General features: G+C 39.0%; 1 pseudogene; it reads right to left on the bottom strand.

The window, feature by feature from the left end:
• Positions 1-1,006: 1,006 nt before the first annotated feature.
• Positions 1,007-1,836, bottom strand: LOC149276991 (uncharacterized; annotated as a pseudogene).
• Between the last annotated feature and the right edge of the window lie 10,012 nt (positions 1,837-11,848).

Below are 11,848 nucleotides of genomic sequence, written 5' to 3'. Positions count from 1 at the left end.
CAAAATATATACTTAAGGTTAAAGAGGACAAACTGTTAACCTCAAAATTGCATTTACTTTGCAATAACAGTACTCTTTGCAACAAGGTTTACAATGTCAGGAACTTAGAAACATACTGTGTGGAGTATATTTTTCTCTGTCTACTATTGTAATAGTGCTCTGGAATCTGTGAGCGCTAAACAAATAAATGTAATAGAATACAATAGAATATAATTCACAATTAAATAAATGTTTAAAATCCCATTTGTAGAATTTTGACAAAACAAAATTAACTGATTTTTTTTTCTTGGACAAATATTTCTGTTCTGATTATGTTTTGAAGTGTATAATTGTATATTTTTGGGTATTCAACTACATAGATCTCGTAGCAAAACATTTGACTTGATATATATATATATATTTTAGCTCCTAAGAAAACCAGCAAGGAAACTTCAAACTAGGTGTTCTGAGGACTCTTATAAGATCTTCCATGCATAAAAAAAATAATAATAATAATAGTACACTTTAAGAATAATGGTCTACAGTGGCCTCTGCGATTTCCTTAAATGTAGCCATGGTCTACACAGGTGTCTACTGCTGTTGCTTTCAAACCAGTCAATGAAGCCAGATGTTGTTGTAGATGTTAATGCAGAATTGCATTTGCAAGTGAATCATATGTTTAATTTATGCAGCCAGTGTTGGGATTCCTAATAATTTTAATCTTTGCAGATGAAGCCAATCTTTGTATTGTAACTTGAAAGCCACTTGGATTGCACCAGTCAAATCAAAATCAAAATCTTTCTATACGAAGTCAAACTGCATCACAAAATCTCCAGTATCTCAATAGAATGTTAGTCTGCAGCAATAAATGCCCACTATTTTAGTAGAATCATATAATTAGCTTCCTATACAGGGACTGGGCCCTCACTGCAGCAGAGTGGTTTCCTGTACAGGGACTGGGCCCTCACTGCAGCAGAGTGGTTTCCTGTACAGGGACTGGGCCCTCACTGCAGCAGAGTGGTTTCCTCTACAGGGACTGGGCCCTCACTGCAGCACCTGATGCACCATCGGATGTAAACATCACCATTTTATGAAGGTCAAGTTTCTTTTCTTTATAAAACTTCTTAATTGCCAAAACAATAGAAGGAGCATCGCATGCATGCAAATGAATAATTCCACCAAATACAGTTTTATACACATTACAATGTTTCGATCGGAATTTGAAATAAAGAATAAGACATTTGGTGACAGATATGTCAGTGGTTTCATCAACTGTTAACGTGTGAAAAGCTGCTGATGCTACTTCTTCTAACATGTCTTTCTGAACAACATAGTTGATAGATTCAAGAAATTAAAACGCATAGTTTTTACTTCGCCAGCTATCTGTCATTTGCACATACTTTACCATATGTTCATTAATGTGTTGAACTGAATTTAACGAGCTATTCATTTTAACAGCCAACAACATGTTGTCTATAAGAACTTTGATTTTATCTGGGTTTATTTTCGTTCTTTGTCTTCTGCACTTTCACGTAGCATGCGTAGCACGCCTGTAGCGGGTAGTGACTGGTTTTGTTGTCGAAGCTTCAACACACCCTCCATATGTGATTTACTTGCTAAATGACGTTTCAAAAAGTAAAGCTTCCAACTATCATCCCATTTCTTACCAGTAGCAAAATCACCAGAAACTTTTGCATCATGACAATACAGACATCGAAGTCCATTTTCTAAATCATACAAAAAAACTTCACGCAGCGGTATGTTCATAGCCTCATGGGCTTTTGGGGTAGCTGTTTCTACAATTTCATTTAGCCATTCTACTTTAAAAGAACTTGCTGTTCTTTTGCGCTTTGCCATGACTGAGTCACTTTAATGTATGAAAAAAAAGGCTGCAGGAATCTGGAGGACAGTATTTTTATATATTAAAGAAAATAATGATTTCTATAGGAGGAAAATAAAGAAGAAAAAAAAGGGGGAAAAGTGTACAGGGTCTTGGGTGAGTTTACTACTTACCGTGCAGAGTTGCAGTAGATCAGGCAGCCAGCCACATGATGCACTAGACAGGGTGGCTTGAATGTTCAGGTTGGTCTCTTGGTCAGGCAATTGAGGGCTATTTCATTTCCCATCACATGGCAGGCGGCAGGACAGTATTTTTATATATTAAAAAAAAAAAAGATTTCTATAGGAGGAAAATAAAGAAAAAAAAAGGGGGAAAAAAAGTGTACAGGGTCTTGGGTGACTTTACTACTTACCGTGCAGAGTTGCAGTAGATCAGGCAGACAGCCAAATGAAGCATTGGACAGTGTGGCTTGAATGTTCAGGTTGGTCTCTTGGTCAGGCAATTGAGGGCTATTTCATTTAACATCAAACGGCAATCTGCAGGAATCTGCAGGACAGTATTTTTATATATTAAAAAAGAAAACAATGATTTCTGTAGGAGGAAAATAAAGAAAAAAAGGGGGAAAACAGTGTACAGGGTCTTGGGTGACTTTACTACTTACCGTGCAGAGTTGCAGTAGATCAGGCAGCCAGCCAAATGAAGTATTGGACAGTGTTGCTTAATATTCAGGTTGGTCTCTTGGTCAGGCAATTAAGGGCTATTTCATTTAACATCAAACGGCAATCTGCAGGACAGTATTTTTTATATATTAATGTTTCTTAAACATTAAAAAAATTATGATGGAAAATCTGCAAACTGTCCAATGGAGGCAAAAGCAAATGATTTACCCAATAATGTGATATATAAAAAAGCAGTGTTTCCAAACATTAAAAATAAAGCTTACTAATAGGATTTATTATTATTTTTTATTTTTATTTATTTATTTTACACAGGAGGCACAAACAGTAAGATTCAGCACTGCAGACAAATATAATTATCCAATAGTAGTACTAGACTCACCCATGAAAACACATTTCCTTTAGATGCTGGTGGCACTGGCTGGCTAGGGCTTCTGTTCTGTGGCTGGAAGTCTGGAACAGCGGCTACAAACGTAATGACAATTGTGGCGTCTTAATGATTATTTTTATAGGCGTCCATTTGCCTATAAAAATAATCATTAAGACGCCAAAACCTGCTAGGTGTTAATAAATGAGGCCTGAGCTAGAACGCCCTGAATTCCCGCCAAACGGTCAGCATACGCACTTGGGGGGGGGCAGTCAGCATACGCACTTGGGGGGGGCAGTCAGCATACACACTTGGGGGGGCAGTCAGCAAGTAAAAAAAAAAAAATACAAAACTAAATTTCTGCTGATTTTTACATAGATTCTACAGGCAAAAATAACAGGAGACAATCTTTGGTTTTCTGAAATATTGTCCTAATGTGATACACAAATTAAAAAGTAAAAAAAAAAAAAACCCAAACAAAAAAAATAAAAATCGGGAAATCGGAGGTAAATAATAAAGAAAGCACAATTTGCTCCAGAACATATATGGGTATTTGCTTCAACATAGTGAGGAAAGGTAGGATTTTTTTTTTCAAGAAATAATATAATAAATAAAAGTGTGATGCAGAGCGCGGGAGAGGAATCACATGGATAAGAGACCAGAGGAGCACAATAGAGAGCGAATACTCACCAAGAATTTACCTGCAAAACAGAAATTCACCAGGTGCACGAGGAAAGCGGTGCAGGAAGGCGCACTGTGACGGGAAAAAGCGCGGGATCGCCTTCCCCTCTGCAACACTCGGCGTCTGCGTCCTTCAGCTCTCTCCACACCTCTGCAACGGACTGCCCCCGAGCTTTTAAAAAGACAGACGTGTGACGTCACGACGTCGCGTGTCTGTCTCACTGATTGCGGTTGGATGGATGACTGCCTGCCTGTACGAATCACGGTAAAGGATTTATTTTTTTATATTTTTTTCAGGGTAAAAAGCGCACAAGCGCACACCTTAGAGGGAACAGTGGCTAGGAGGGTAGAGGGTGAGGAGGAAACGGAAGGCCAACCCTTGCAGCAGATATGGGACTTACTCCGCCTTGTGCACAAATGATATGGTCATTGACAGTGTTGATGACAATGACCTGGATTTTGTAAATGACCCAGAAGAGGGAGAGTTACATGTTTTGCTCCTTCCGCTCTGCAGAAGCAGCAGCAGTATAGCTATGACACTGTTTCACCTACATCCACTGGCACCTATACCATATCCACCATCACTAATACTTCTAATGGAGAAAAAAACCCAAAAAAACACTAGTGCCACTAAACCTCCAGTGTACACCGCCGTAGTAAAGTGTGGGATTATTTTGAGAGAGTGGGAGATGGACACACTGCACAGTTGCAAATGGTGTCATAAGGAAGTGATTCCTTTTATCCCATAAATATTCGTGTGAGCTGATTTTATAGACAAGATATTCTGTCTTCTAGTTCTAGTTTTCGTTGGTAGATTACTTGAGTTTTTATCAGTTCCCATAATGGAGTCTGATTGGCCTTTCAGTTTCTAGCTATAACTATCAAAGTACCTACCAATTGATGTATACCCAACTTTATTTGTGGATATGATGGCAGGAAAATGTGTTAGTTCAGACTGAGAATGGACAGTGCTAAAATAGCCTGCCCTTTAGTAAGATACCCACTCGTGCGGGACATCACCGTTTATTTGCTGACTTGCATTACAGAGGAGACCTCTCAATAAGAATATCAGACTGGTCCCACCCATCAAAATACATGGCAAGCCTCCCCTGCATGAGGAATACAGCAATAATATATATATATATGTACACACACTCACTGGCCACTTTATTAGGTACACCTAATCAGCCAATCACATGGCAGCAACTCAATGCATTTAGGCATGTAGACATGGTCAAGACAACAGTAACTCAAATAACCACTTGTTACAACCAAGGTATGCAGAATACTATCTCTGAATGCACAACATGTCGAACCTTGAAGCAGGTGGGCTACAGCAGCTGAAGACAACACCGGGAGCAACTCCTGTCAGCTATAAACAGGAAACTGAGGCTACAATTTGCACAGGCTCACCAAAATTGGACAAAGGAAGACTGGAAGAACGTTGCCTGGTCTGATTGATTCCAGCTGCAACATTCAGATGGCAGGGTCAGACTTTGACGTAAACAACATGAAAGCATGGATCCATCCTGCCTTATATCATTGGTTCAGCCTGGTGGTGGTGTAATGGTGTTTGGGCTCCTTAGTACCAGTTGAGCATTGTTTAAAAGCCTGAGTATTTGTTGCTGACCATCCCCATCCCTTTATGATCACAGTGTACCCATCTTCTGATGGCTACTTCCAGCAGGATAATGCACCATGTCACAAAGCTCACATCATCTCAAACTGGTTTCTTCACTGTATTCCAATGGCCTTCCCAGTCATCAGATCTCAATCCAATAGAGCACCTTTAGGATGTGGTGAAACGGGAGATTCACATCATGGATGTATAGCCGACAAATCCGCAGCAACTGCGTGATGCCGTCATGTCCATATGGACAAAAATCCAGAGGAACGTACCTTGTAGAAAGTATGCCACAAAGAATGAAGTCAGTTCTGAAGGCAAAAGGGGTCCAACCCGGTACTAGCAAGGTGTACCTAATAAAGTGGCCAGTAAGTGTATATACACATACTGTATATATAGTACCATACAGTTGTCAAAAGTTTGCATACCCTTGGAGAACTGGTCATATATATTTTCCATTTTTAAAGAAAACATGAGTAAGCAGGCAAAACACATTTCTTGGGATTCATATTCAAGTGTAGGTTATAACAGAATGGGGCAATCATATAACAAAACATAGCAACAAAGAAAAAAATGAAATGACCCATGTTCAAAAGTCTGCATACCCTTAGTTCTTAATACCATGTATTGCCCACTTTAGCATCAATTACAACGTGCAGTCTTTTGTAATAGTTGTCGATGAGGCCCGGAATTCTTGCAGATGGTATAGCTGCTCAGTCTTCATGGCGAATTGCCTCCAGGTCATGCAAAGTCCAACACTTGCATGAACCGCATGTTTGAGAGCTCCTCAGAGTGGCTTTATGACATTAAGGTCAGAAGACTGGTGGTCACTCCAGAACCTTCACCTTTTTCAGATGTAGCCACTGGAGGGTCAACTTGGCCTTGTGCTTAGGGTCATTACCGTGATGGAAAGTCCAATAGCGTCCTATGCGCAGCTTTTGTGCAGAAAAATGCAAACTGTCTGCCAGTATTTTCTGATAACATGCTCCATTCATCTTGCCATCATTTTTCACAAGATTCCCTGTGCCTTTAGAGCCCAACCCCCCCAAAAAAACATCCTTGAGCCATCACCATGCTTCACAGCAGGGATGGTATTCTTTTCGCTATAGGCCTTGTTGACCCCCCTCCAAACACAGTGCTTATGGTTGTGACAATAAAGCTCTATTTTGGTCTCATCACTCCAAGTTACAGTGTGTCATAAGCTGTGAGGTGTGTCAAGGTGTTGTCAGGCATAGTCTAACTGTGCTTTTTTGTGGCATTGGTGCAGTAAAAGCTTCTTTCTGGTAAGTATTGCTGCATTGTGCTCCTTGAAACAGCCACACAGTCTTTTTCCAGACAATTCTGGCAGTTGTGGCTGAAATCTTTTATGGTCTACCTGAGCTTGGCTTGGTATCAAGAGATCCCCAGATTTCTGACAATTTATACACAGACACTAATTGCAATTTAAAAAGCCACAGGTGTGGGATATTAATTGCCATTTTAACCAGTGTATGTCACTTTGTGTGTCTGTACCAAGGGTATGTAAACATTTGATGAGGGCCATTAGGGTGATATCTGTTAAGATTATGATGAAAAGGAGCCAAACAACTATTTGATAATAAATGATAATAAATATTATCACTCTATATTTTTTGTTTTCAAAATCAGTGCCATAATTTCACAATTTCTACCAGGGTATGCACACTTTTTTTCAAATCTCCTTTTATTGAAAGGAATACTGCAAAGATCATAGAAAATGGCACAGCAGGCATTGTAAGAAAATAATGTACATCAGGCGAGATACACATAAGAGAAAGACAGTTCGCATGAGGATGGCGTACATACACAGTGTACTTCTGGTGCATCTAGAAATGTCAAACGGCAATAAGAGTTACAATGCAATCAGGATCAAGAATACAATCTTACAGGATAAGACAGCACTTAGGTCTGATCTGGAGAATTGCCAAAATTAACAACAGAACTGAAACAAAATAAAATAATAACATTGCACGGAAATGGGTGGATGGATGGAGCGCCGTTTAATTGGTTACATGAGGAGGGTCGGTGCGGTGGGAGAACAGAGAAGTCAGGTGGCTGGATGCGTGCGGGAAGTGGGGGCTAGGGTCCTGGTCGTCACACGTCCAAGTCAGGGGGGGTGTCTACAAAGCTACCCAAGACGGTCTGAAAAGGAGGAGAAGCCAGAAACTCCCTCCAAGGCAGCCACCTCAGGCCATTTTTATATCCGAGTCCCCTGGAAGTCATAACTAGATCCTCCATCTGACAGATGAAGTTGACTTTCCCAAGCCATGCAGAGACAGGAGGGGACTTAGCTTGCTTCCAAAATCGAGGGATAATAGCCTTGGCAGCTGTAATTAGATGGATGGATAATGACCTCTTATAGCAGCCCAAACTGGAGGACCTGTGGTGTAACAGCATCGTCTCGGGAGAGGCCTGGAAGGGTATGCAAACTTTTGAGCACAACTGTACGTTAATCTCCCATCTTCAGTGCAAAGATGAAGCCGTCTTGGAAGCTGTATGGATGAAAATAACAGTGTCCCAAAAGTCTGAAGTTGTGAAACTCATCCAAACGGAATAAAACCGCCTGTTTGATGTGGGGCAGTCCTCAGAATGAATTAATAAGCTGCCACTCAACGTGTTTAGTCTGTAAATCTTCAACTTTTTAATGTCTGCAAATGAAACTCCAAATGTCTGTAAATGGTTTTAAAAATACTTTGCTGGTCTTCTAAACCAGAAGTGACCTTTCAGGAACTAGGTCCAATAGAAGAATTGCTGGCAGAAAAAAAGGACACAATTCAATTTCATAGGGGAAAGAGAGAACACGAGCGCACCATTTAAAATAAATTATGTAGCAAATAGGTATACATACAACTAGGGGCGGGTTGGGCTGGGGGGGCAATTGTATTAAAAAGAATTAGTGGCACTAAATTGTGTCTTCACGCGTCCTGTGTACGATGACTTTTTCCTCCGAACACTTTCTTCTTAATCGTAGGGCCTGACTTCCTAGAACGCCATCCAACCATGGTGGGTAACGATGACTGTCTTTAGTGATTAAACTATTCAAGTCTACTGTCTAAAGGTGATTATATTATATATTTCCAGGTCAAGAAATTAAACCATCTCTGGACTATATACAGTGTTTAAATTCATCCCCTTTGCACACAAAAAAACAATGTATCCAACGCACACAAAGTTTGCCCTTCAGCTATGTTCAAACCAAATAACTATATTTTCCCACTCTGCCATTAGTACATTTTCATAGCTAGAACCAAACCTGGTCCCCATGGCTGTAACCTGTTTCTGTAGAAAAAATCCATCATTGAACAAAAAAAATATTCTCATGTATTAATCTGATTCCTTCTATTTTGAAATCTATCTGCTCCGGTTTTAGACTGCCATCTCTCTGTAATTTTTTCCATACTGCTTGACAGCCCAGATTGTGATTTATGTGTATAAAGATGTGGCATCACTTGTAACTAGTCTCCCACATTTAAGTATGTTGAGTAAACAAATAGTGTCTTGAAGGTAGGAACGTATTTTTTTCACAAAAAGAGTTCTAATATTAAATCTAAATATTCCAATAAATTTGAATATACCAGAGCTGTACCAGACATTTTACTTTTTCAAGATACATTTAGAGCTTTCTCTTTTGATGTTTTGTAGGATTATTATAAATCTATATACACATTAATATTATTAAGCTGTCTGTAGGCTCCTTTTAAATAATTTTCTTTGGACATGGTGACCACTCTTCCCCCTTTACTGCTGGTTTGATTATTATGATTTCTATACCTACATCATTCCTCAATTCTTCCAATGACTTTTTCTCTATGTCTTCAGTTGAAGGAGAGTGTAATTTGTAGTAGAAGCTTTTCAAATTTAGTATGATGGATAGAGGCCTCACAGGTGTTAAAACCACTCTAGAAAAGTACACGCAGTACATAGGCTAACAAGTGCCAAAGGTACATATTTCCTGTTGCTATTTCTTGAATGTTTGTAGTAACATCATTTTGCAACTGGCAAATCAAAATCACATTTAAAAAATGGATTAGTGATTTCTTCATTTAAAAAATGGATTAGTGATATCTTTTATTTCAACAATCTATGACATGTACGTCACTATGTTGTGGCTTCTTTCCGGCGCTCAATAGGTTAATACATTACACCTAGTCTATGAGCTCAGCTCCCTTCCGTTTTCCATCTCTTTAGTCTAACCCAGCCCAGATCATTTCCCTCCCTCTTTTATGTTTACACATTCTGTCTGAATTTTTCTAGTCTTCCCCTGTAAAGTCACACCCAGTGCCCCGTACTTTTTAATAAAAGCAGCAGACCAAATCTGTAGAGAGGGAGACAGAGAGCAGAAGACAAGAACAGTTTCAGCTTCTTTCAACAAAAAAAATCAAGTAAGTCAGAGAATTTATGTTTCTCAATATTCTGTAACTGATGCATAGCATGTACGAGATGTTAATATGCAAACATCATATACCCTCTAGATTGTAAGCTCCTTTGAGCAGGGCCCTCCTCACCTGTTGTCTCTGTAAGTCAAATTGTTATGTTACATACTACGTGTTGTGTCCTGTCCACCCATTGTACAGCGCTACGGAATTTGATGGCGCTATATAAAACAATAAATAATAATAATACAAGTAAGATTATTATTTTTTAAGTATATTTAAGCAAATACAAGCTTCTTACCGTACATACAGAATATGCCGACACAATATTGACTTAAATATATGCGCTGCGTCTCCCTCAAATGTAATAATTATGAACCTAGATACAACCAATATTTCTAACAATTGTATTACCAAATACATCCAGACATAAGGTTGTGGCCTATTATTGGGCAACTACTGTAGATAAAAGGTAACTGTCATCGGGCCAATACTGTACATAACAGATAATTGTTATTGGGCCAATATAACCAGACTTTTACATAGACGCCATACAAACTATAAAAGTGACAAAGTACACAGGTAACATTTGGGAACACAGGTATCGCTGCACCTAGAGATTTCTAATCTGCAAGAGAAAGTGTTACAAGGTTACTTTCTTTCTGTTCGGTTCAGTTTTGTTAACACTGCCACTAAGGTGATCTGTCATGTACTAATCATTTAACACCTCGGAGCAGATGCATTGTGGCAACATGGATATTTCATCACAAACATACTTGTACCCTTATGCTATCTTGTAAGCTTGCGAGCAGGGCTCTCTCCACCTAATGTATCGGTTTGTCTTGGTCTGTCAATTCTTGTCTTGTCATATCCCTTGAATTCATGTATTGTATTAAGCGCTGCGTAAACTGTTGGCGCTATATAAATAAAAGAAAATAATGTTAATTCTTCCACGAAAAAAAAAAACTAAGAACTGAGAAATCGTTTTGAGAAGAGATTTTTAGCAAACCACCTAGAAATGTATCTGTGTTAAGTCTGGATGACACTTTGATGGAAGGGAACCCTCTGTGGAATGTGTAAAAACCTTGTATTGCTGGACCTTTTTAGTTGTGGTTTTGAAGATAGTACACTATATTTGTAATCGGTATGTAATGCATTAGATGAAAGGCGCTGTCAGCCTTTCACATCCATGTTACTCCCACAGTAACCTCAGGAATGTTAGTGGCTCCTGAAATATCCCTTTTATGGTGATTTTCGAAATAAGCCATCTCAGACAGAAGGAGTGGCTTTGTGTTTGATGATATATGTGCATATGTCGAGGTTTGTTTGTGGGGTTTTTTTTTGTGTGTCTTTAAAAGAATTGTTTTTCTTAAATTACGTCTGCAAGGTTACAATTCTGGGTGTTTAAGAAATGAGACTACCATGTCCTTTTAAGGTGAAAATGAGAGTATGCAGGAAGTGTATGGGGAGAGGAAGATAGGCAGAGACAAAGTTGAACATCTACAAAGGGGAGGGAAAAAAATACAGACAGAGTGGCTGAGTCAGAGATGAAGCAGATAAAATAGAGTAATTTAAGAAGTGGAAAATCATCAAATCACTCACTGTGGAATCACATCCCACCAAATTGGTGCTACTTGAGCTGAATGGAATCTTAGGAAGAGTTTACATCATAACATTGACCCTGAATATCTTTTCTTCCCTAAAGTGATATCTTAGCTTACCTTAATACATTTGATCACTACTTTGTATTTATTAAACTCCAACAAATTACGTAGCATCGCACAATTTAAATGGAGCAGTTAACAGATACCGTATATAACAAATATACATTGAAAACATACAGACACATCAGGAGTTGAGAATCTAGCTTTATGGGACTTTTACACAAAAGGTCCTGGCTTTGAGTGCTCCGCTTGAGAGTTTACAATCTAAGGGAGTAGTATGGGTAATTGAAATAAAGGGCGGGGTGCAAAGAGGAAGTAGTAGCTTTCTTGTAACAGTAAATAGTGCTAAGTGGCTTTAGCATGGACAAGATGACGTATACATAAAATAAACAGAGAGGTGGGTACGTGAGTTTGTGCTGGGTTTCAGATGTTTGCTAGGAGACTGTTATGGTGGTTCAGAGAGGCTTTTCTATATTTCTGGGGTTTTTGGTTTCGGGTGGTTGCCAGTGTTTTGTTTTTCCCCCCACATTGCTATCGTGTCAATTATAATAGCCACATTTTACATTCCCTTATTTTTGCGTTCCATTACCCTTATTATAACCACCTGGTTTATGCTTTCAGGAAA

This window comes from Sceloporus occidentalis, unplaced genomic scaffold (assembly GCF_023333645.1).
Source record: "Sceloporus occidentalis isolate IW3139 unplaced genomic scaffold, rSceOcc1.0.p SCAF_222, whole genome shotgun sequence".
In the NCBI taxonomy this organism is placed as follows: domain Eukaryota; kingdom Metazoa; phylum Chordata; class Lepidosauria; order Squamata; family Phrynosomatidae; genus Sceloporus; species Sceloporus occidentalis.
The sequence above is the reverse complement of the archived record's forward strand: the minus strand, read 5'-3'. Positions and strand labels throughout refer to the sequence as shown.